The sequence below is a fragment of the Aulostomus chinensis genome, chromosome 19 (assembly GCF_037954235.1).
Source record: "Aulostomus chinensis isolate RoL2024-O1b breed Wild chromosome 19, RoL_Achi_v1.0, whole genome shotgun sequence".
In the NCBI taxonomy this organism is placed as follows: Eukaryota; Metazoa; Chordata; class Actinopteri; order Syngnathiformes; family Aulostomidae; genus Aulostomus; species Aulostomus chinensis.
This window is the reverse complement of record NC_141338.1, coordinates 5947069-5971559: the sequence shown is the minus strand read 5'-3', so window position 1 is coordinate 5971559 and position 24491 is coordinate 5947069. Positions and strand designations below refer to the sequence as shown.

The 24491-nt window shown below is 41.6% G+C and overlaps 1 long non-coding RNA gene across 1 annotated transcript in view; it reads right to left on the bottom strand.

The window, feature by feature from the left end:
• Positions 1-308: 308 nt before the first annotated feature.
• Positions 309-24491, bottom strand: part of LOC147243771 (uncharacterized) — a 136190-nt gene continuing 112007 nt past the window's right edge. Inside the window, exons 2-3 of the long non-coding RNA XR_015110465.1 lie at positions 15771-15851; positions 309-403 (exon numbers count right to left, since the gene is read on the bottom strand). This is a non-coding gene — a long non-coding RNA (uncharacterized LOC147243771). The remainder of the gene's footprint in view (positions 404-15770; positions 15852-24491) is intronic.

The following is a 24491-nucleotide window of genomic DNA, read 5'->3' as shown; positions in this document are numbered from 1 at the left end:
AGAATGGAAATGTTGTCCAAACTCAAATATCGCCCTTGAAGATTAAGAGGGGTAAACTTATTTGTTGGGACTAGTGATGGGAAAGCTCCCCAAGGCGAGGGCCTTATGTCATCCTGCAGGTAAAAACAAGGTCAAAAACCTCCGCTGCATGACTACACCCACACACATATATACAAACCCACACTGTCACACACAGTCAGCCTCAGCCCACCGACTGTGGTCACATCATAAGTGTGCTGCTGCTGAAGTGGCGCTGGGCCAGACCACATATATTCTGGATCTGGGTGGATCCAGACCCTGAAGGGGACGGGGGACGTGTGACGTGCTCCTGTTAGGAACGCCTGGATTCCCTGCTGACAGGGGCACAGCAGAACCAACTCGACAATGCCACTTCAGATCGATCCTGCAAGGACAAAGCAGCTGCTTTGAGAGCGGGATAAAAATGGCCCGGATGACCAGGCCGCTGGTAACTCCCCACCTAACTACTCAGGAGTCAAGTGACCTTGTTTCTCTCTGGATTCAGCAGCACCCTGATCTTTCAGAGATCTCCACCTTCAAGCCAGCACAATTAAAGTTTATCAAGTTCTTTCAGTTTTAGGAAAGTATCAATGTATTTTCAGCAAAGCCAATGAAAAGACAAAAAAAAAAATCGCAATAATGAATGTATCCTCCTGAAGATTATTATCTTTCCCCAAAATGACTCACACCACTAAACCACACTGTTGCTCTTGGAGTCTGGTTTCCTCCTTTCATCTGGCCTGATAAATTGTCACCATGTTTGATTTGATGAATCATGGGGCTCATATTTACTGTGCGGCCCTTTTTGGCGCTATATGTAGCCAACATGTACATTTCCTTCCTCTTTCAGGAACTTGTCTTCTGGTCTCTCTTCGATCTATTTCCCCAATGATTATATGGTTACTGGCCAAGTTATGGGGACTGTGCTTTTGTCGCAAGTCACTGCTCCTCTGCTTAGTACCAGAGTTCCACCTTGAGTCTCTGAGGTCTTTGTTCCGCTGCTAATAATGATCAAGACTCTAAACTTAGCTGCTCTCACCCTCCTGCTGTCTGGGAAGTTGCACCTCTGCTCCCTGGTATGGGTTTGAATTACTTTTTACTACGTGGTTGCCAACCAGTCATTTCATTTCCACATCACGACTTTTTTCTTACAATTGCTTCTAACAGAATTTTCTTTGGATTGAAATTGTTGTTTGGTTAATTTTTGGAGGTTTTTCAGCTTGAAGTCTTATTTTGTTTGTTCCTCTTATTTGGTGCATGTGATTTATGTGTATTTTTTTTGGCCACAGTTGGACATATATATCAGTATACAAAACTGTACTGTGTTCGCATACATGATGGTTTAAATAGATAAGTGACCTCTGTATTAGCACCAGCGTCTATCAATGACTCTACCAACTGTTTGTGTCTTCTTTCTCTGGACTGGAGCTGGTGGGTCTAAGCGGGTGGCAGACCGATCCCCCCGGGTGGTGGCGGTGTCCCTTCTCTGACCTCTACTCGGTAGAGCTCAGGGTGTCATTTGGCTCGTACTATGAAATACTTTTTAACTGATATCACCCTCCACCAAGGTTATTTTATGTTAAAAAAAAAAGAGGACAAGATTAAAATGAACAGAAGTTTAAAAATGTGGAATTTTGAAAACATAATATTGATTAAATTTGAATGTACTGAGCAATACATAGACCGGACAGGCTGTCAAGTAATATTCAAATGTGAAAAATGAAAACAGGCAGCACAGTGGTGCAGTGGTCGGCACTGTCGCCTCACAGCAAGAAGATTCTGGGTTCGAGCCCTGGCTCAGGCATGGGATCTTTCTGTGTGGAGTCTCCATGTTCTCCCTGTACCTGCGTGGGTTCTCTCTGGTACTCCAGCTTCTTCCCACAGTCCAAAGACATCAAGAGGGGACGAGGCTGATTGATACTCTAAATTGACCGTAGGTGTGACTGTGAATGTGAATGGTTGTCTGTATGTGTTGGCCGTGCGATGGACTGGCACCCGTCCAGGGTGAACCCCGCCTCAGCAGCTGGGATAGGCTCCAGCCCCCCTGTGACCCTTCACAGGATATGCTCAAGAAAATGGATGGATGGATGGATGGATGGAAAAGGAAAATGTAAAAAAAAAATAATTAAAAAACAGCATTTGCAGCACAAAATAAAGTTGTGTGCAAGCAACGTTAGTGAAAGTTTATCATTAGATTTAATGAATAGAAGCAGCACGTTCAGTTTTCAATCCAAACATGACGCAGACAAAGCAAAAGAAGAGAGAGAATTGTTTAAGTTTTATGGCAAAAATTATGAGTTTTTGATTCCTTATTTTGCATATTAAGGGTTGCAGTTTGAATTAAATGAGAAAATGTTATGTCTCTTATAATGGATTGTAACGGGACAAACCCTCTGTAATGTTATTTGCTTACATAATGTGAACCATGATAGATATTTGACAGCTTAGAACCACTGTGTTTTTTTTTTCATAAAGTATATAACAATTTTTTTTTTTAATGGTAACACAGTTCAGAATGTCAGTATGTGATAAACAGGACAAAAATTTGGCACTTTGACCGGAAGCACTAACTCTTATTTGAGTGACATAATGTGATGAGAACTTAATATTTTCACCTAAGTCACGCTAAAATAAATTATACTTTTGGTAATCCTGTCAACAGTCTTCCAACTTTTTATTTTCACTCTCACCAATCTCCTTCGGCATCATAAATGTGCAGGAGAGAAAACACAAGCCGCCCTCACATTTCTTGGGGTCGACACACATTGCATCTGTTCACATTTCTGCAGCGATGCACGTCACCTTGAGCTCAGTATGTAGGCTATATAGCTTTACTGTAACACCTTAACGCACAAGCATGAATGCAGCTTTACTTTGGATTATCCACAGACCTCGCTGTGAACACTTTTCTTATGGAATATTTTAGTTCAAGCAAATCACAGTGTACACGTCCTTATCATTCAGCATGTCGTCCACAGTAACAAGCACATTACTGAGGCATTGCTGCTGGGTGTTTTATAAGTATTTTTTTCTAATGAGGAAAGCAGTTAACCACACATACGGAGCAGAAGCAGTTATCATTTCTCCCGCCCTCCCACTCATCTCCTTCATTAAAAAAAAAAACAAAAAACAAAACAATCGGAAGGTCATGGATCAATCTAGATGATTGTCACAGGTTGTTGTTTTTGTTTTGTTTTTTTGAAAGAGAAACTTGAGCCTTGGGGACCGATGACAAACCATAAGACTTCCGCTTCTCTTCTTTCACATGCTTATGAGAATCCGATACCACTGGAGCAGCACTGGCCCTCTTCCCTTCCTCTGCTCAGCACTCCAGAAATACAAAGAGATGGTGATGGAGAGAAAGGAAGGGTTAATGGGTACAGCAGCAGTGTAAGGAGGCTGCGGGGGGGGGGGGATAGTATGATGGAGCAGGAGTAGTAAGACTGGCAGTTTTTGTAGGGGGATATGATTTAAAGAGAAAAAGATAGAGAAGTGTTTAACAGAGAGAGTGTGAAGGGAAGTTGGAGGAGAAATAGAAAACAGCTGGCTTAGAGGAATGCGGCAGAGAAGGAGAAAAAAACCCTCATGTGAAGACGAACCTGCATAATTCATGTTCAGCTCCTTTTAGAAACAGCAGCTTCATCAGGACAGGGCTGTTTGACTATAGCAATACAGTGTGTGTGTGTTTGAGGGAGAGAAAGTGCACTGAATTCTGCTTGTGGTGGCATGTTTGTTAGTTGTGTTCTCTCTCTCTCTCTCTCTCTCTCTCTCTCTCTTTCTGCATACTGTACCTCACACACTGTCTAAGCGCACACGTCCATGTGTTTGTGTGTGTTTAACTGGAAGTGGAGCTGTGCACCTTCACCTTGCTCTGCTCTTCACCCTCACCCTCCCTGACTGCACTCTACAAGGCCATTAGAGCTCCCCGAGGTCCACGGAGGCTGCTCGTCTCTGTGTCTGCTTTCATGTGTCAGTGAGTGGGCTCAAACGTGTGTATGTGTTTGTGTGTGTGTGTGTGTGTGTGTGTGTGTGTGTGTGTGTGTGTGCGTGCGTGCGTGCATGCGCATGTATCATCGTAGTACGTTTTGTCAAGCCGATATGAATGGAGGGATGTGTGCAGGCCATGTGCACTTTCATGCTTTCATTATTACAATGTGGACAAAGACATTTTTCTCTTCCTATGTGGGAAATGTTACTGTGCAGGTGTGAGTGAAAGCACACTCAGTATGAGCTCCCGTGCGTCTCCTGACTACTTCAGCGGCAGCACAGAGCGCATGCAGCTGCAAATAAGCTTCGGTAGGGGTTTCAGAGGGGCTCAGCAGGCAGCCCTGGCCTGATCAAAAGATCTGCGGGTCTCTGAAATACACAACTCGGGCTTTAGCACTGTTGACTGCAACATTTGCATGCCGTGAACAAACAGCACCATACAAACACACAGATGAAATAAACAACGCTCCAACCCACTCTCCTCACAACCAATATGTTAAAATGTGACAATGTTGTTAGAGATCTGTACTGAGGGACCAAAGGCAGAAAAAGCATGGCGGCGAAACAAGAGACGAGAAGAGAGAGCATATATTAGTCACAGTATTTATCTCAGATATACAACAAATATCATCACAGGGAATATTTGTTTGCAGGTTTATAAAGTGATTACAGTAGCAGAACCTCCTCTAATCTGGACAAGACCTTGTACACAGTGAAATGTGTGCTGCACACTATGTGAAATGAAGTAGTAATGAGGCTGCAAATACTCCACCCTGAGAGGAAGCAACTCATTAATAATAACCAACTCACTTTCCTAACAAGCCATCACCACTGCAGTTGTAAATGTTATAAGTAGTTGATAAATGTATTTGAGGGGAAGATGCACTGCTGTGCTTTTACACATGTTAAATTTTCCTGAAGTTCAGGGGCTTCTTGATCGTTTGAAAAGCTGTCACTAGAAGGGGGCAATATTGTTTCAGAACAATAATTCTCTGCAGTTTTTCTGGTAAATTGTGATATGAAAATAATACAATAAAACAGCTTTTTGGCCTGAAGTCACATCAGGATGAATTCCAGAGAATTGGTTAAAAAAAAAGCATGCAATCCTCCTGACCATCATCAAATAGCAAAAGATAACTCATTTGATTGATTCATCAATTAAAATGTAAATAATCTGCAAATAAATTCACTCAAAAGTGGAGATGGGGACAAGAACAGTTCTGTACTTCCAGGCACATTTGACAATCTTCCCTTAAAGTACAATATTGGGTTTTAGAGGCCACTTTTGCACTGCAAAAAGGGATAGAAAGTGAATTAAAATACACTGGCACCTCTATTTATAGTTACACAATATTGACAATATGATAAATTCTCATGGAAAGGATTTGCAACAATATGTCTTGGACGATATGGCCACTCGATTGTCAGTAAAGGATATAAAGTAGTACCACTGCATAAAACATTTGTAGGAAGTCCCTTGTGGCTCAGACAGAACTTTGACAAGACCCATAAAAAAAAAAAAATCACTAGTGTCACCATAAAGTTATTTTTTCTGTCTTCATGCGTAAAGCAATCTATCAGTTGTATGACTGGATATTACAATTCAGTGTTTTCAGAACTTGAATCATACAGGGGAGGTAACGTTATGAACGGCGTGTGTCTATTGGTTGGTGTTTTAGAGGAAAATACAAAAAACGTAGCCTGCTGGGCAGAAGTTTGCATGCTGTGAGCGCGCATCTAGTTGGGATAACTTCCCTCATGAATGCCAGCTCCATGGATGAGCATACACTTTTTTGTAGAACGTGCCAAAAAGACAACAAAGATACATAAACAGTAAAAAGAATGTTTGATAAGTTTTGGGTTTCCAACTTGGCAACCCAAAAGTTATCCTTACAAGTGGTTTATTACTGCTCATTAAAGCGCTGGTAAATTATTGATCAACAGTTCTTTTCCAGAGAGCTAAATTTGTGGATTAAGACATAAAGGATCTTTGGTGTTCTAAACATCTGTGAACATTTTTTTCTCTTCCAAATGAATCTCTTAATTCTTTCAATCCTATATGCAGAAATGAATGAGTGACTGACCAGTGCAATTATTTCCTCTTTTCTACTGGATGAGAGGAAAATGTTGCACAGAAAATAAGTGGTCCAACAATTCTTGTTAACATATCTTCCAAAAATTCAGCTTGAATTTGTCCAGTCAAGCAGAGACCAACACAGGCTAGTTTACATAGACAGTTCAATGAGGACTGAATTTGTCTCACATTTCTTATGTTGAATCTCATGTGATCTCAACAACAAATTCTTCTTTCCCTTTTAATAGTTCATCTTTCAATTTAACAATGTTACCGACATAACTCCATCTCTCATCAAACATTGTTACTATTTCACTTTCTACCCACATTCCTACCATTAATCAGGGTTGCTGCTGGTTACATGGTGTAAATTGCTTTGTGTTACATTGTGCGTGCAGCAGCTGATAATTTTCCATGTGCATATCAGCATGTTAAGTGTTTTAAGGAGAACCTGAAACTCAGTGAACTTGTTCCTCAAGCTTAATCCCCAGCATCATCTTGACAGCCTGCAATTATCCCTCTACCGAGCAAGAGGCTCCAATCAAATATTGGTGTGTTTAAATTTTCCTTCAAAATGCAGCCTGCCGGTGTAGCCATGTGCTAAAGCTTACCCCAGGGTTTTAAATATGCATTTTGAAGGTTGTTTGGGTTTTAATGTTATTCAACAGAGCGACTTGATGAGAGGAATGTTTGTCAGATGCCTTCCTATTACTCTGGATTATGTCTTGTCCAAAAGCTTTCATTAGACTGGACCTTTGAATTTTGATCTGAAAAGATGGATTATAGGATATTTACCAGTGTCGCCCTCTAACCTGAGTAACACCCCCAACCTGCTTTCATACTGGAATGAAAGCTGCAGGGGTCATGGGAGAAGACAGGGAGGCCGCCCACTGGGTGAGCACACAACGCCTATAAAAATCAACTTAAGTCTGCCACTAAACAAGCAGCTTTTTGATTCTCTCTAATTATGAAATGGTTAAACATTCCATGCATGTTCCTCTGCTGCTCCCGAGCTGAGGCGCAGTACAGCCGCAGTCTTCCACAGGCCCTCGGATGAGGCTCGTCAATTAGAGCACGGGCCGAAGCGAGGCATGTTAATTTGCGGTAAAATATTCCTTCTCCGGCGCTAATTAGGTGCTAGCTGTGGTCGAGGAGCGCCGTTCGCTGAGCAAGAGCAGTCTGTGCTGCACAGCAGTCCCCCGGTATCATTTGGCTGACCAAACTAGCCACGATAACAGGGAATTATTTTAATTAACCGGTGCCGCCTTCTGAAGCTAATGAGCCTAGTTAAAACGAACCTGACATCTTGCTGCAGCATGCATGTTCTCTGCTCCAGAACCGTGGATCATACACTCCAAAATGTGCTGATAAATAGATTAAAAAGTGAATTAATAGGACGAGTGCATGTAAAAATAAACAAATACTTTTCATACAGTGTACGTAACAGTCTGCTGTGATGTAAAAGTATATAAATGTGTGAGTGAACGATTTGGGACGATGAACATGAGATGCAGGGAGTGAACTCAACAGTCAACCACTCCTGCAATCATTTAAGCCAAATCCAGGAAACAAACTGAATTTCCCATGTGAATGTGGGAGGACACTTTCTCTTCTCTTCCTTTCCAACACAATAAGAGAAGCTTTGAAACTTTGCCCAATCTCTTGCAGAGTAGCAGAGGAGAAAAAAAAACCACACAGAGTTGGTCCTCAATGCGGCTATTACTCTTCAGTTGTGTAACAGCGACATTTGTCCAAGCACATTCATCTCTGAGGCACTTGCATTCTCACAACTGCAGGCTCTGGATATTGCATCTTCTCCTACAAAAATAATAAAAAAAATTATTGCAGCCACATTCAGGTGACACTTTCCTGAGATCTGCTGCATATGTATAGGGGGAGAGCTTGTCTAGTACTAGGATGTTAACAAAGCTGCCGCGCTGCAATATCGCACCATGACTGTGTGTTTTTCTGTCTCTGTATTCATTCAGCGAGGTGACAGCACATGTGCAAATGTTACATTGCTTTGTAATTCAATATGTCTTGAGATGAGGTGCATTCTGGGAGCTGACACAGGCAGTGCCACGCTGATGAGGTACATCACCATCAGGACCATGAGTGTTGTGAACTGCACCGCTTAACTAACAGCTCTGAGACTACCTCACGTCCTTACATACACACAGACACACACGCACACACACAACTCAAATCAACGACTCAGGCCTGTGCGCTGCTTCAAGTGTGCCTTTACTCTCATTACCTGTACGTGGGAGCTGAACTTTAAATTAGTCACCATGGCACTTTCATTAGCCTGCTTCAATTTACCTCCTCCAACCTGCTAATGTGCAGTGCTATACTTCATCTGCACATCACACATCCTACTATCATACTTAGCCTCTCATCTAAAATCAAGCAGTGCTGGCAGTGGCAGCAGTCAAGGTCATTTGATGAGAGCTGGAGGTGTATGTGATGTGAATTCAATCACCGGATTGATTCCTCCCGTACGTCCTAATGATCAAACCCTGGTGGATTTAGAGGAAAGTCAGGCCCCTTAATGAGAGTGCGGAGGGTACTGGTGTACAGGGAAATGAGATACTGTAGGTACACACCGTTACAGTAGCGAGGACCAAATGAGAGGCTGTTTCATGGTTTGAACTGCACATCATGTTCAGAGGGAGAGAGAGAAATATCTCAACTCATCTTATTAATATACATTTGACAAGCTTGAAGTGGAGCATCCACAGGTTTTTACAGCTCTCTGTTTATAAGATGCTGTACGTGTTGCATAAGCAATTTCACTGGTAAAGGTTACTGCAAGGAATTCCTTGAGTTTTAAAAAAGAACTCCAGTTTGTGAGAGAAAATGATGGGAAGGCAAACACAGAACAAGATACTACAGCCACTAGTTGAGTTCCAATTTTATTGGTGAAACTTGATGCACATTTTGAAGTATAACATACTGTAAAGGTTAATGGAAATTGCAAAATTTGAATTTTTTGTTTTTAAAATAGGGGGAAAAAAAGTTTTCACGCACATTAAGGTGTTTTAAAAAAAAAGAGTAAATGTTCAAAACAGGAGATGAAAAACACCTCTGAGAATAAGTTCCGACACTGCTGCTTACATCCTCCAGTTATTCCCAAACTTAGTCTACGTCCTTCCTAAAGACCTGGCTCTTTTTGCTGATGGACTACTCTTCTTCTAGTCTGGTACAAACACAACTATTTGCAACATTGCCTAGAATACTGCCATCTACTGGTGGCATTTCAAAGCCTATACTACTAACTCCATACCAGTTGATGGAATCATAGCTAATGCAGTGCAGTTTTGAGTTGACATTTATACAGCTCACTTCAAATATGCTTAAAATGGAAATGCACCAAGAAATCATGCAGGGGGTAAATGCTCATAAATTCAAGACATTTAAGAGTGTGTAAATAAAGTAACTGATGATATTTGAGAAAAATTCACTTTAAAATGAAAATAATGTATACTTCTGAGTCCTCAGAACGGGTAGGTAGGTAGAAGGTATTGAGTTGAAAAGTATGCTGTATTTTCCTCAAGGAAAAAAGAACAACATTTCAGAACTTTTTTCCACAGATTTCTTTTTTTTTTCTTGTAATCAATACGTTTTTGCTGCTGCTTTTGGTTGCTGACACTAAAGTAAATGTTTCTCGTTTGATTCTTCCTTAAAAGGTGACACTGAATAAAGTTAGGAGACAAGGTGAGAGACAGATCAACCCTGATCAGGAGAGAAATCTGGAAGGTATTGTTCAAACGACAGAAAAAGATTGGGGGGTGACGGTAGAAAGTAAAAGTCAAGAGTAATAAAGTCACAAAAAAAGGAAACAAAAACCAATCTTCAAGCATTGAACACGGGGGCTCAGAGATGGAGGGCTGTGGTATTTTCTGGGCCGCGCACCCATAAATCAGACTCCTCTGGATATTTGGGCGTGAGGGGGCTTGTAGCCAGAAACTAATTTTGGATTTAAACGCGTCTTTGCTTGGTATGATTGAGCAAGTTGACGCGTATGTGTGACAGTACAACACGGCACTAATGAGCTCCCAAACCAACACCAAGCGACCGTGGAATTAGTGCCCACCACCTCCTCCTTCCTCCTCCACCCTGCAGACCCTTCGTTCTACTGACCCATCGAAACTTTGGCTTTATTAAAGCTTGGACGTGGAGTTGAAAAATGAGCTGAACTCGATCTTTGTTTTAGATGGAAGCCATCCGGGTAGGAACACTGGGAAATGACCACAGCTTCGTCTTTAAATATAATGCCGTCCTTGGTACACACACACAGAGTTAAACCGTGGGCTGCAGGACACACACGCCGTCCTATTCGCACACATGCCTGGCATTGCGACAGTAACGTGAACAGTTAGTCATGTAAGAGATGGGAGAAGACAAGAATCCGTTTGAGACAAAGCTGCTGAATGTTCTGATTCACCAGATTACAAGTGAGTAAACAGCTTGCAACAAAATAATGGCGGCATTAAGAAAAAAAGACATTTTAAATAAAGTAAATCAACACGATATCCTGGTGTCTGCAGCCAACTCACACAGTAGGCCTACCCGATGACGGCGCTTAGAGAAGTAAAGCAAACACTGAGTTGTTCCTTATCAAAGAGCTCCCGCTGCCTCTGACTGGTTTTAATGAGGAATTAGGAGTAAAAGATAAACAAACAAATTCAGTTCTACTATTCTCTCTCGTGTAACAGAGCACCGCCACACTCCCCCCCCCCCCCGCCCATCAAAGACACAAACAGATCTGATTGAAGGCAGCTTTTTCATTCTAGATAAATCTTATTGGTTCGTTGCATCTCCCGCTTTGCTGTTTCCTCGTTGATTTCTTTAAAGGGGTTACAATACTTTCCATGTTTGACTGACCAACTTATTAGTTGTGGCTCGCAGAACAGCAGGGAGTGTGTGTTCCTTGTCATTAAGGTGCTTTGCTGGGTCATTAGCAGTGCAACAGGACTGCAGCACAAGTATACAGAAAGAGATTCATACACTGAATAAACGTGGGTGGGTCACTGCTGCCATGGCCTTGCTGCACAGATGATTAAAGCCAGTGACAGAGAGAAACGTGTGCAAACACAGGCACACAAAGATGAGGATAAAAATCTACACAGTGGTGCAGCAACACACACACACGCGCGCGCACACACACACACACACACGGGCAAATAAACAGTTTTGATCCACTTTCAGGAGAGAAAACGGGTCGACAAAAAAAGCCTCACAAACAGCAGTAGTGGGAGAACATGTTTTATTGCTCAGTGACTTCGAAAGATCATTAATAATCTGCCACAAACTGTACAACACAGTTCGGCATTAGATGACAGATTAAATCGAAATCTGAAGTTAATCTGCTCGCTGCTTTTTTCTCTCGCCCTCTCCCTGTCTTTCTTCCTCTCATTAGTCGGCCACATTAGCTTCCCTGCAACCCTCAGAGCCAAAGAAAGAGCCTGCGGCAAAGTGACCTTCTGGGGATGGAGGGAGGCCGGGGGAATTCTGACACCACTGATCTCCACCAACTTCAGTCCTGGCTTGGAAAAAAAACTCTGATCTGATGCAGCCGTCAGTGATTGACAGGGGGTGGGGGTGGAGTGAATTTTAAGCACTGTTTCTGTGCGAGGGAGATCATTTGACTAACACTTCTTGTGATTATTGTTTGGCAAATGAATCTTTAGAGAAAAAAGTCATCAGGCCAGACCCGAGGTCTTTTTTTTTATTATTAAAGAAAGAAGATCCAAGTGGGAGAAAGTTGATCAAAATCTGGTTCCTCATAGAATTGACCTGATATACAAACGCTTGAAGGTTGTGTGTACAATTGGATGAGACTGACACACCTTACTCTGAGAAGTAACCCGGGCAGCATAATTATAGGTTGCCGTTTTTTTCGGGGTTTTTTTTTTCATTCTCGTCACTGCAGCTATATCAAATTATGTGGCTATAGCGCTCTGTGACACTTGAGAGACCTCCAGCGCCCCAGTATCACCACTAAACGCTGTCACTGTCAGCGCTTCTGCACACAGCAGCACTCAGCATGTCACATAACCTGCAGTTCACCGTTTCATTTGGCCAGTTCAACACACGGGTATAAATACATGATGGTTTAAATGAAACTTTCATTCACATTTCAAAACTGCTGTTGCTTTACTAATTTCCCTGCAGGTGTAACCCTTTTTTTTTCCCTCAGCAGCCGCGGCACCAGATGCTACAACAGCTTCACTGGCTTTTTCAAGACAGAAAAAAAAAGGTCCAAACCTAAAGGGTGGAATCCTTCTGAAGTCAGCCCAGCAGATGCTGACAGAATGGGAAGGTGACTTATAATTGACTGGAACTCCAGCAGTTCAAAAAAAAAAAAAAAATCATTGTTGTATTCTATTTGAACAAAAATGACACTAAACAGGTGAAAGGCTGGAACCAGGAGAGGTTTGGATATTTAAGTGCATGAGCCATACAAACAGTGTATCTTTAGAGATGCAATGCTTGTGTGCAGGTTGATCAGTTAATTCTGACACAGATATGTCAGTATTACAGGTATATTGACATTTATATTCTAAAGTGGATGAACTTTGGTGATACTCTGATGCTGAAAGGGTTGACAGGTCAAAAGCTTTCTTGATTCTACTGAAATATGTCAACTTATACCCTTATTCCAAGATGATGGTTCCTAATAGCATCCCTGCCGCTGTACTATTTGCTAGATTACTGTGAAATGATCCTGTAACGATTTGACTTTTCAACCGGCATAATGTTGTTTCTCTAATATCTGATGCTTATGACATTTCCATCATTCTTCGCTGTACATTAACCTGACACGCCAGATAGTTTGTTACACAGAACCATCAGGAAGTCCTCCACAGACACACTTTTAGGAAATATTCAGCAGGTGATTGGATGAACCATCTGTCTACCAGCATCTATCACAGCCTAACAGACTCCTATAAAACCCATCAATAGCTAAAAAAAACTGATGCTAATTATAATTGTTTCTAAATTTTATGTCACTAAATAATGGCCAGCTGTTAGTAAGCGCCACCATTGGCTCTGTGCACCTCCATATCCCACCCAGCTTCACCTTACTCCACTTACTATTTGGTATGAAGGGTCCCTACAGGATTTCTGTGTTCCTCGCCACAGAAATTGTTTGATTCAAATTCTCATTCCTTGAAAGTCACTGCCAGCCTCTACAAGACCAGCCAAAGATTCAGCCACTGTGATCTGAAGTCTGCTGGCTGGATCCGAGGACCAGTGGCAGCCGGAACAGAGTTGACCACAGATCTGTCTGTATCTGAGTATCTGTCTGTTTAAGGTGGTGTAACACTTCCGTTCCAGCAGCGAGGGGTCATGTTTGGACGATGGCGCACACGCGTCCGATATGGTTGTAACCAGAAGCTTTAGAAAGAAGAAACATGGGTCATACATAGATGTATGAGTCTGTGGATATGTGAGTGTGTGTGTTAGAAAAGGTGGCTGGGTGGGGGCGCAGGTGTGATCTCCATGTCTTTATCCTGTCCTCTCACTGGGGGGGTTGGTGGGATAAAGCAGGTACTTACACAGCTCAGTACTTCCCCATGACTGTGCCAGGGCTGGGAGCAACCACATTCACTGTTAATCACTGTGTTCCCTGCTATTTCATTCACGAGACAGTGGATGCGCATGCATGCACACACGCACACACACACACACACACACAAAATGAAAAATACAGACACACTTGGGGCACCCCAACCGCCTGCAGGGAAATAGGGGGCTAATCCGACAGTGATCTAGTGACTCTGGGGAAAAACCCAATGTGCACAGGAATGTCACTGGCTCAATGTGTGTGTGTGTGTGTGTGTGTGTGTGTGTGTGTGTGTGTGTGTGTGTGTGTGTGTGTGTGTGTGCATTGTTTTAGGACACACATTTTGGACATAGAATCAATTGATCATTAAAGGTTTTTCCTCTTTGAACCAGTTTCACAACAATATTTGTTGGTTAAAGGCAACAACATTTTCAGGGGTAAGCTTCTATTTTTGTGTCAGGATCGTAACAAAGAGTTAATAAAATATACATTAGCATTTCTACAGCTACGCTAACAGCTTTGTCATGCTATTGGGTGGTTTAAGCTTAAAGCCAAAAGTTGTAACTTGATTAGGGCATTTATGAACCCCTGCCTTTGTGTCAGTGTAGAACAACAAGAGTATGCTCATCTCTGGAAGTGTGTTATCTGGTCCACCTTTGAACAATTTGAGTCAAAGAGGCATGTTTACATGTATTTCTAAAAGGTCCAATTTAAGTTCGCCTGGCACAATATTTAACAAATTACCAAATTTTTCTAGCATCATGTTAACGTACTGATTGGCTACATTTACATGGACAACAGTATTTCTGACCGTGGGACAATACTTCAAATAAGATGTTTGATACCTTGCTTAATATTCCAGGTTACAATCTCCAGAGCAAAGTCTACCTAATGAGTAATGATCCATGCTCAGTTTGCATCCCTACATACCGTGTTTCCACCTTGCATTCCACCTGTCATGCCCCTAGTGTATATTTTGATTGTTTTCTTGCAGATTCTGCTGTCTAATCACTAACGAAACTAAGATCGGAATACGCCACAACTATCCAAAGTTATTACTTACTCTGATTGGGTTTTATTCGGAATATTGCCTTCAGGTTACTGTTGGAAAATTGTGACGATAATAAATGTCTGGGGAGTTAGCAGCATAAGATACACCTTTGGGGACCCTTTGATTTATGTAGTAAATTCTTGGACAATTCATCCAACAAGGTATTTCCCTCTGAATCACAAACGTCAACCTGATAATGGAAATGGAAATTCACTAATGTGAAATGGATTCATCCTCTGGGGACTCCAGATGTCCGCGATATATTTAACGGCAATCCATCCCGTAGTTTTAAGTATGCTCATGCTCATTATTTTGCTAGTATAGATGTGTTTCTGCATGCGCTCACATTCACATGATAACAAGCAATCGAAGGTGTAATAACAGGAGGTGGAAGGAGAATGGAGATGAAGGGGAGGAAGAACAATCAAATGAAATAGGAAAAGAGGAAGGTGATAGAGATTAAATGGATGTGGGAAAAAAAGAAGGTTGGAAAATGATAAAAAAGGATAGAGCAGAGGAAGATGGAGAGCAAACAGTTTGGACTCTCCAGGGAAGGATCCGTTCATCCCACACATATCGAGGGATGAAGGCAGACAAATGTTCCTGGGCCCACAAGTCACATAACAAAGATCAGACCGCGCCACAGTTCCATCGGATTCCTCTGAGCTTCTATTGTTAGAGCACAAATCCCACAAGATGCCATGAGGAAGAGCATGGATAAGCAAGTCAACCTTTAGAAAACATGTCTTCTCTTTCTCACACTAACGCTCAGAGGTTGTGGCAGGATGCTGGAACACACTGTTTGTATTTTCAAAAAAATTCACTGTAGGTGCAGAAAAAAAAGAAAAAAAAAAAACCTCTTGAGATTGAAGTGAGCTAACGTGATTTAAGCAAGTTTACAGGCAAGTTCATCAAAATAAACCCTTTAAAACAAAAAATGTTAAATAAGTGATGGCTACATTCTATTTTTGTTGTCAATTTCATCACACTGCTAAATATGTATGCACCATACTGGCATACAGAAACTTAAAAATAACACACAAAACATCACCAGTATTGTTACTCACCGTCAAAACACTTGCACCAGAGGTGGAGCTTCTTCTGTATGACGCTGTGCTGAATGTCTTCAGCGCTTCAAACAATTGCAGCTGAAACATAGAAAACACAACAGTCACATTTGCTGTCACAAATAACACAGCAAAGAGCCGAGTACTATAATTTGGTGAGAAAGTCATACTGTGATCATTGTGTACAACACCGCAATTTTAAAATATCCTTGTGATGCACATATCTATATACGCTGATCAGCCAAAACATTAATACCACGAGCAAGTGGCTTATTGAATACTATACAAATGTCCTGCAACAGATAAGCCTTCATCAGATCGAGGGAGGAGTTGATCTCTTGTCAAGGTCATTGCGAAGGCTGTAGTTCGTGGCGTAGCAGAACTATGACTGGTTTTACTGATTTTTGTAAGGAATGTTTTGTCAAACCCCGTCATATGAATAAGTGTGACAAAAAAATAAGAACCGATCCCAGTACAAGCTAGTGTTGTTCAGCAGCAGACGCCAGTACCGTGTTTGTTTTCTTTCAATCTACCACGATGAGAAAATATGCAATGTTTAGATAAGTGTTTACTTCTCATCAGCAGTACAATTAGAACAACAGCTATTTTTACACACTAACAGCTGGTACTACAGCACCATATTATACAGATGGAAATTATACACAATTTTGGCATCAGGGATCTTGTGGCAGCTGCTAATACTGCGGTGGCAAGTCATAGTGACTGCTGCTACTGCCAGCGCCTGCAGCATGGGTCGCTGGACTGACCACGGTAGGCAGTGGCCCCAAGTTACGAATAAAGCAATCTTATAATGGATGGATGTTTTAGCGCACTGGTGTTATTCAAATGTGGAAGACGAGGTAGACAATTAACATCCATGATATTCAAGAACTTGAGTGCTGAGTAACCTAATTAAGGCTATTGACATCTATACTAGCCGTGCCTACTATCCAGCTAGCATAATTAACATTAGGCTAGTTGCATTTAATGATTGCAGAGGCAGTTACATTAGCAAACATAAAAATATAAAATCGTCATTTTTTTTTAATAGGAATTTAAGATTATTTCATCAGTCACCTGATGTGATTAGCAACCAAATGGTGACTGCAGGTCACACAATCAGTGTTAGGAAAGTTAGCTGATGTTGTTTTGCCATGTAAGCTTCAGGTAAGCTTCAGGTAAGCTTCATCGTGAGAAGTAATAAATTGATATTGATCACTGGTAACCAAAACCTACTGTGTTACAGTAGTTCTAGTTAGTTCTTTATCCACTTCTGACCAACATTTTGTTCCTCTGCAGGCACAGGGAGCGACCGTCAAGGAGCCATGTGGCCCCCATTCATGGTGTCAGATGGTGGCACTCTTCATGATGTAAAGATTTGTGTAACTCCCATTCAGTTTACTTCCGAGATGAAGTTTGCCAGGGCGAATGGAGCAGCCAAGAAAAAGATAAAAGCGTCATTTTATACCTAGCTAGGATGCAATGGCTTTGTGGGATTTGTTTCCACTTGATATTTTAGACATACAAACACTAAATCAAGGTAATACGGCGTGTAAGAGAAGTCAACCAATAGGAAGGAAGGAGGAGCCGAAGCACTAATTAGAGATGAGGAGCAGCTGGGAAGGAAGCAGCTGATTAGAGAGGAGTCACAGGTGTGACAGGAGAACAAGCGACTAGCGTAGGAGACGGAAAAATAAAACAGGCAGGGACAACAGAAGCTTTCAGAGTGGAGGTAGAGAGAACGGACCAGCTGAGGACATGACACTCATGTAAAAACTAGAATTGGTCAATAGTTGTTTTGGAACAAGCAGTGGCTGCACCCAGCCAGCAGATTCCTCAGAAAACAATAACTGCACTGAAAAGCTCACAGAGGTTGCCAAACACATAAAAGTTCCCAGATGTTTTTTTTTTTTCACACACAAACACACACATTAGCACAGTAGATGAATAATAGCTAACCTTGCAGAGAATTATAGGTTGAAATACGCTGCTTACCATAAAAAAAAAAAAAATTCTCTTTGGGTTAAAAAAAAAAAGAAGCACGCGAACTTGGGAACAGAGCAACAGAAGTTACACAACAATAAAGTGCTCATCAGATATGAATTTTTCTCTCTTCTCAATCAAAAGCCATGCCATTAAAATGAAGAAAAGTCTTTCTGTGTGAGAGGTTTGTGCCAGAACTGCATGCCAGTCCAAGATGGGAGACAGTGCGTGATTACAGATAGAGGGAGGAATGAGAAAAACATGGTAGCCAGGCTTGATGGACAGAGTTCAAAGGGATTTTTCCAAATGGAGTCATAGCAACACTGCAGCATTTTTGAAAAAGAGGGAGTCTGTGTCTGACGGCTCCTGTAAGAATTTGACGTTCATAACCAGTTAACTGAGGCCAATCTCTGTTTTCATTCTTACATGAGTAATTCTTCCACCGAATCTTTGTACATCTTATTTAACAATATCTTCCCTACTCATCTATCATGGTTGCTCCTCTCTCTGCTTCACATTGTAGCTGTTCTGCACAAGTATTAATATTTGATAAGCCAAAAAATTGACAATGCATTGCAGAAATGACCCTGTTTAAGGGAGCCGAGCCAACTTTAATAGTTCTGCTCTGGAGACAAACAGGTGAGTGAGAAGAGGGAAGTCACGGAAGGAGCGATACACCCAATAGAAAATGAAAGTTGCAACACATTCACACACTCTCACACACACTTTCATACATTGTTGGCAGTGAGTTCTATGCCAGCTAGCAACTGGCTTACATCCTTGCTCTTGAAATGCAAAGGCGATGGTTTAATGTCTGATTCAAGGTATCGTTTTACCTGCTACACCAGCTGCACCTGTGTGTTCTGATTTTAAACAGGATAATCAGACTCCCAGTGTTGTTCTCAGACATTACCAGAGTTATTGTGTGTGTATACTGACCAGTTTACCTACACAAACATTAATACACATTGACTTCATTTGCCTAATTTGACTGGTAATGGTGACATATACAGTAGAATTAATCTAGCAGGAGACTAAATGTTAGGGAAACAAGCTAGTGGTCAGAAGGTTGTCAGTTCAATGCCCAGGATTGGCACGATACATTTCAGCAGGGAAAGTGATGACATGTCACCGCAACTGTGGTAATGTGCCCTGGGTGCCCTTGAGCAAGGCCCTATTTAACCATCATTATTTTTAACCTTTTTTTATTTTATTTTTTTTACCCAGTCTTGTGTTTTTACTGTTATTTTATATTCCTGGGAACTGCATAGAGGACGAAAACAGACAACAATAAGGATTTGGCATGAGGAACCCACACGGGTCCGTGTCAGTATTGCAGTTGTAATTGATTATAGTGAAAGTGATCTGCTTCCAGTCCACATCACGGGGCAGGCTGGGCTGGTGGTTGGACATGCTTCATATGTTTAAGCTAAACCATGATGTTTTTCCAACATTTTACTAAGTGTTTTTGTGCCAAAATGCAACCAGACTGTGCATAAAGACTTAATAAACATAATGTTTTCATTTCAATTTGTCACTGATATCAATAACATAACATTGTTTAACTGTGGGGTATTTGTGTGACCACCTCAACAAAAGGATCTTAATGGACTCTGCCAGTGATGTGTCCATGGTTCTGACATATAACTTTCACACATCATATGACTGTCACATACAATGCAGCCTTAAGAGGGCGTGGTCATTTCCCACATTTCTGTAAGATCAAGTTGTTTATAATCACAGTGGAAGGAATGAAAGTACATAGAAGCGTTTGGGTGTACATAGAGAATGAGGCTGCAAGATTTCAACCTCATGGTCCTGCGGTCTAGCTTTCCTTTTAGTTGTGCAGGTCTCACAACAAACATATTGATCGTGTTTACATTAATGGATACATGGGGAGCTGCAGAGGAGAGGCCGGCCCTGCCTTTGCTGCAGTCCCGGGATCACTCTGACAGTGGAGGACTAATCTTAGAGGGCTAATCTCAGGCCAGACCTCCACCCACTGCCTGCTTCATTCCCATCCTGCGCCGACAGAAGAGGTCCAACTATTTGCACCCACCTCCTCAGCCTCATCATTTAAAGTCTGTATGCTGTGGGAAAATACTTCAATACTGGTACACTAAAGCTTCAGCAGGGCACAAGCAAAGCTTATATAGTTTTAGAGTGAAGTGGTTTTCATGAAGGATACAGTTGGATATAATAAAATGAGTATTAGAGGAAAATATTGACAATATATGACACAATATGTCATGTATTAAGTGTTATCAGCAACAGATGTTTCTACAGACTAGTTTGGCCCATGTGCACCTCTACTTTCAGATCATGTAACAGGATGTGAGGCAGATCAGAATGGATATGAACTGTTGCAGGACAGTGCTCGAGTCACCCAGTAGACTGGGTCGTCATCATCCTGAGTTTGAGATCGAGTACAGAGTCATCAAGGTTGAGTCTAGACCGGCTTCCATGGTGGTAAGTTATCAAATTGCATTGAGTTCAGGACTTGGTACTACACCACTGGCAAGCGCAGATGGTTTACGAGAGAGTTTCTCAGAGATGCTTCTCAAACATTCTATTCTTTATGGAGATTCCTGTGTTTGAGGGATTCTACTTAGTCTCACTGAATTCCTTCAAGATGAAATATATAAAAATACACAATGAGAGACAGCACAAAGAATAAAAAAGGAATGGTACACATGTATGTGGAAGTACACACACCATATGAAAAAAAACAAAAACAAAACTTCCACACACACAGTCAGTCATGCACATAAAACAGCATACACAAACAACCCATGACCACAGCAGACTGACTGAAAAGCATGGTGGGAATCATGTCATTGTGGCAGAACAGTGAACGAGACTCAATGTGCTATTTCTGTGTCTATTAAGAGAGTGGCTGGCGAACTGCTATTAAATCCTGCAAATCTTCGGTCTGTACTGAAGTCATACGTTGCTCCCCGGCAGAGTACTGTAGGATGCTGGATCTGATTATAATTAGCTGAGGTTCCATCACAGACCGTCACTGGTTGTATTGGGTCCTGATGAGCTGCTGTTGATGTGTGTTCAAAGGAAAGTTTAAAGGCTTTGGATCTAAGCAGAAAATGAAAAGGGGCCACACAGCACTGCATGGTCAGACCTGATGTACGGTAGCTGGAAAGTGCAAAACAAACAAAAAAGTACAAAGCAAAATGAAAAATAAAAAAGACCAGAGAAAAATTACTTCCAAGCCTATAACAATTATGACCAGAGCAAAGAAGACAAATACAGGTCAGAAAAACAGTCCTATTATCAAAATCTCAAACATTGAGACATGTGCCTTAACTTAAGGACAGAATAACAACTGAAAAATTTCCCTCACCATAAATATTCGGTGAAATGAAAACATTCTTTTCAATGTAATTGCCTTTTGGGTGATGCATGGGCTCAGTGGTTCACACAGTGCATCAAGAATGTCCCAGGTTCAAGGCCAAGCTGACCCACATCTTTTTTCAGAGTGGAATTTAAATGTTCTCCCCATGTCTGTGTACAGTAGGTGTCCTCTCAGCGCTCTGGGTTCCCCCACCATCAAAGATCTGCATCCATCAGCCAAACATTAAAACCACCTGCAGAATACTGTGTAGGTGCCCCTCATGCTGCCCAAACAGCTGGGCTGGACTCTGAGGGGGTAATTTGGTGTCCAGCACCAAGCTATTTGCATCAGTTCTTTGAGTAATGTGTGAGACATGAACTCTTCTGTGGGATATGTACAGACATGACCCTGTTCACCAGTTTTCCGTCCCCAGGTCACATTTGGTAACAACTGCACACCAGTTTTGTTTTTGTTTTTTTTAGCCCTGACCAGGTTACTTAGCCATCAGAATTTTTCCTACATCAAAGTCGCTTAGATTCGTATGTTTGCCTCCTTTTCCAAAGCAGCACCTCCTGCCACGGTAACTTGGTAATTAATATAATTCGTTAAAATGTCAACTGTTAACTATCAGTGATTTTCATGTTGTGGCTGATTGTAAATGTGTATATTTAGCTGGAACGTAGTCTGTTGTGTGTATTGTGTGTTCTGTAGACTTGTGGGAACCACAAGAGGCTGGAGGTGTGTCGCTATAAGAGCAACTTTGTTAGGACTCCGAGTAGATGCATCAGTTACAATATTATCATAAATATATTGTTTACCTATACAGCTGCACAAAGTTTGCCATTTACAGCATCACTTTATCTCAACATAGGATTTACTTTGTTATTATATACGAAATGTTTTGCACAAAATACTGACAGTTTTGTTTTGGTTGCATCGATTTTCCAGCAGGTGAAGTTTACTTCTAGAGCACATTGAAACTTAAAAAAAAAATTCAAGGAGACACAAGGAGAAACATACCAATGACATCCATAAGCACTGGCAGAAAACAATCATACAGCCAGGAAATATATCAACGAAAGAAAACATATTTTGATGCCCCTTTTGCAACCTGCATTGCATTATTACTTGGATTCAAAAATAAAGATGGGGACAGATCGCATGGTAGCACATGAATGCAAAAACACACCCATGCATAGGACTATAACATAAATAGATCCCTCTGCTACCCTCATATCCATTTCCCCTCTATCTCAGACTTTGACCCATGACCCTGTGGATGTAGAGCTTCCAAAGACACAAGCCTCATTACCCAGGCTCCTTTCTGGCAGAGTGGGGTTTATTTACCCCCGAGGAAGGACAGAAATAAACAAAAGACCATCACTGATGGAGTGATGGAAACAAAACACCGCCACAGCAAAAGGTTACACTGGTCGTCATCCTGTGTCGTGCCCATCGGCTATCAATCACAACAGCTGACAGCGACTCTCATCTGTAACATTGTATAAAGACTGAAAGGTAAGCTAATGCAGCATTTATACATGTTAATTCAATCATTTTGAACAGTTAAGTGTATCATTAGTACAGGCGGGGCAGTGTGCAGTCCAGGCAAGGGAACATTAGACACTTTTTGAGTATTGCATTATCACATAACGGAATAACTATAGAACACCCATTGTTTCATCAAAGTTGCTCCCTAGTCTCACTGTGGCTAGCTTGCCAGCTAATCCTTTCATCAGGTTAGGTAAGAATATGTTGTTGCACAGCAGTGTCTTATTTAGAAGTTTACTTTAGGATGATTTTTCTCCCCCAATCCTGGGAGTTGTGTTTTGGCACTAATCTGAAGCTTTGGTTCCCTACTGTACAGATCCTACACGCAAAAAGTACATTTTCAGCAACCAGTGTTGGGTTGTACCACCATTGTTTTTTTTTGCAAAAACATGACATCACAAGACCTCTAAGAGCTGCACCCTCTGTAGACACTGTAGAATGTCCCTGTCTCCATTAGGTGAAATCAATAGGCACTATATGTAGTTAGATGAATGAATGGTGTCCACAGGTGACGGAGAGGGGTCAGCATGGCGGAAGAACCTCTGGGTGGGACGAGGGCGAGGTTGTATGAGCAAATCGATGAAACGAAAAGCTGGTATCGATCCTGCTGGATTTATTTCCCCCAATGTCAACACGGAGCAACAGTCTGAAGAGGAGGCAGTAACCTGTTTGACCGGACAGCACTCAGATAAATCTCATTCTCACCTCAACTGATCATTTAATGTAGGTGTGAGCAGTCTGAACGGCTGTTAGCAGACCATTTCAGTGAATGGATTATACAGTACTATATAAATAGAACTTGGAGCTAAGCTAGACTTTTGACTGTAAAATGCGAGAGCAAATAATGTGCTTCTCCTCTTCAGTGAACCTGCAGTATTTGCTAAACTTTCATACATTCAACAGAAACCAATAAATTCCAAACACTACATTACATGGAGATTTTTTTTTTGGGGGGGGGGTGTAAGTTTCAAATGCTCATGGGACTAAAAGTGGCCTCGTTTTCTGCTTCATCTGTGTTTTGGACCAACTTTCTTGTGGAAATCCTCCAAATATGTGTCATAGGCTACTTTCACAGCAGCCATGGCAAAAGGTATGGCCCTGGCACAGAACCATAGTTAACTTGATCAGTTAGAGTACACCTGAGTTACCTTGGTGCAAAACAGCAGCTGTGAGGATAACCTATAACAATTAAAAAAGTCTCCGGAGTTATCTTTTAAATAAAGCTTTCAAATTTCCCCAACCTTTCAATTTGACAATTTAAAGTTTGGTGACATTTTTTTATGACCCAACTCTCAAGGGGAAGCAACATAAAACCCAACAGATTTGGTTAACAAAGTTCTTCAGAACACAGGAAGGATTTTGAGATTTAATTGTCTACTACAAATGCCAAAAATAAAACACAGAAGCAAACTACAAAAGGGGAAAAAGCCCGCAGGGTGCTGCTTAAATCAATCAGAGCCAAAAGGGGACTCCTGACTCGGAGCTAAGACTACTCGTCTCCGAACAAAAGACAGAGAATAAAACAACTAACCTACTTTCTTACCTGTGGAAAACCTGAAAAACATTAGAAGCAAAAGCCCTGCACCTAGCGTCTCCACACAGATTGATGGGAGTGTGTGTGCTCTACCAAATACCAGCTAGTAATACCAATGCCTCTCTGCACACAATCAAAGAGCCTATGCAGAGTTTAACAAGGCAATTCAGGGGTCAAAGCTGCTCTGACTAATAACTTGGGTGAGAATGAGAAGCTGCGTCCACTCAAATGTGAATAAGGCAAGTGCTCCTCTGAAAAGACCTGGCTGGGAACACTAGATCCTCGGAAGTGTGCTTTTTTCCCC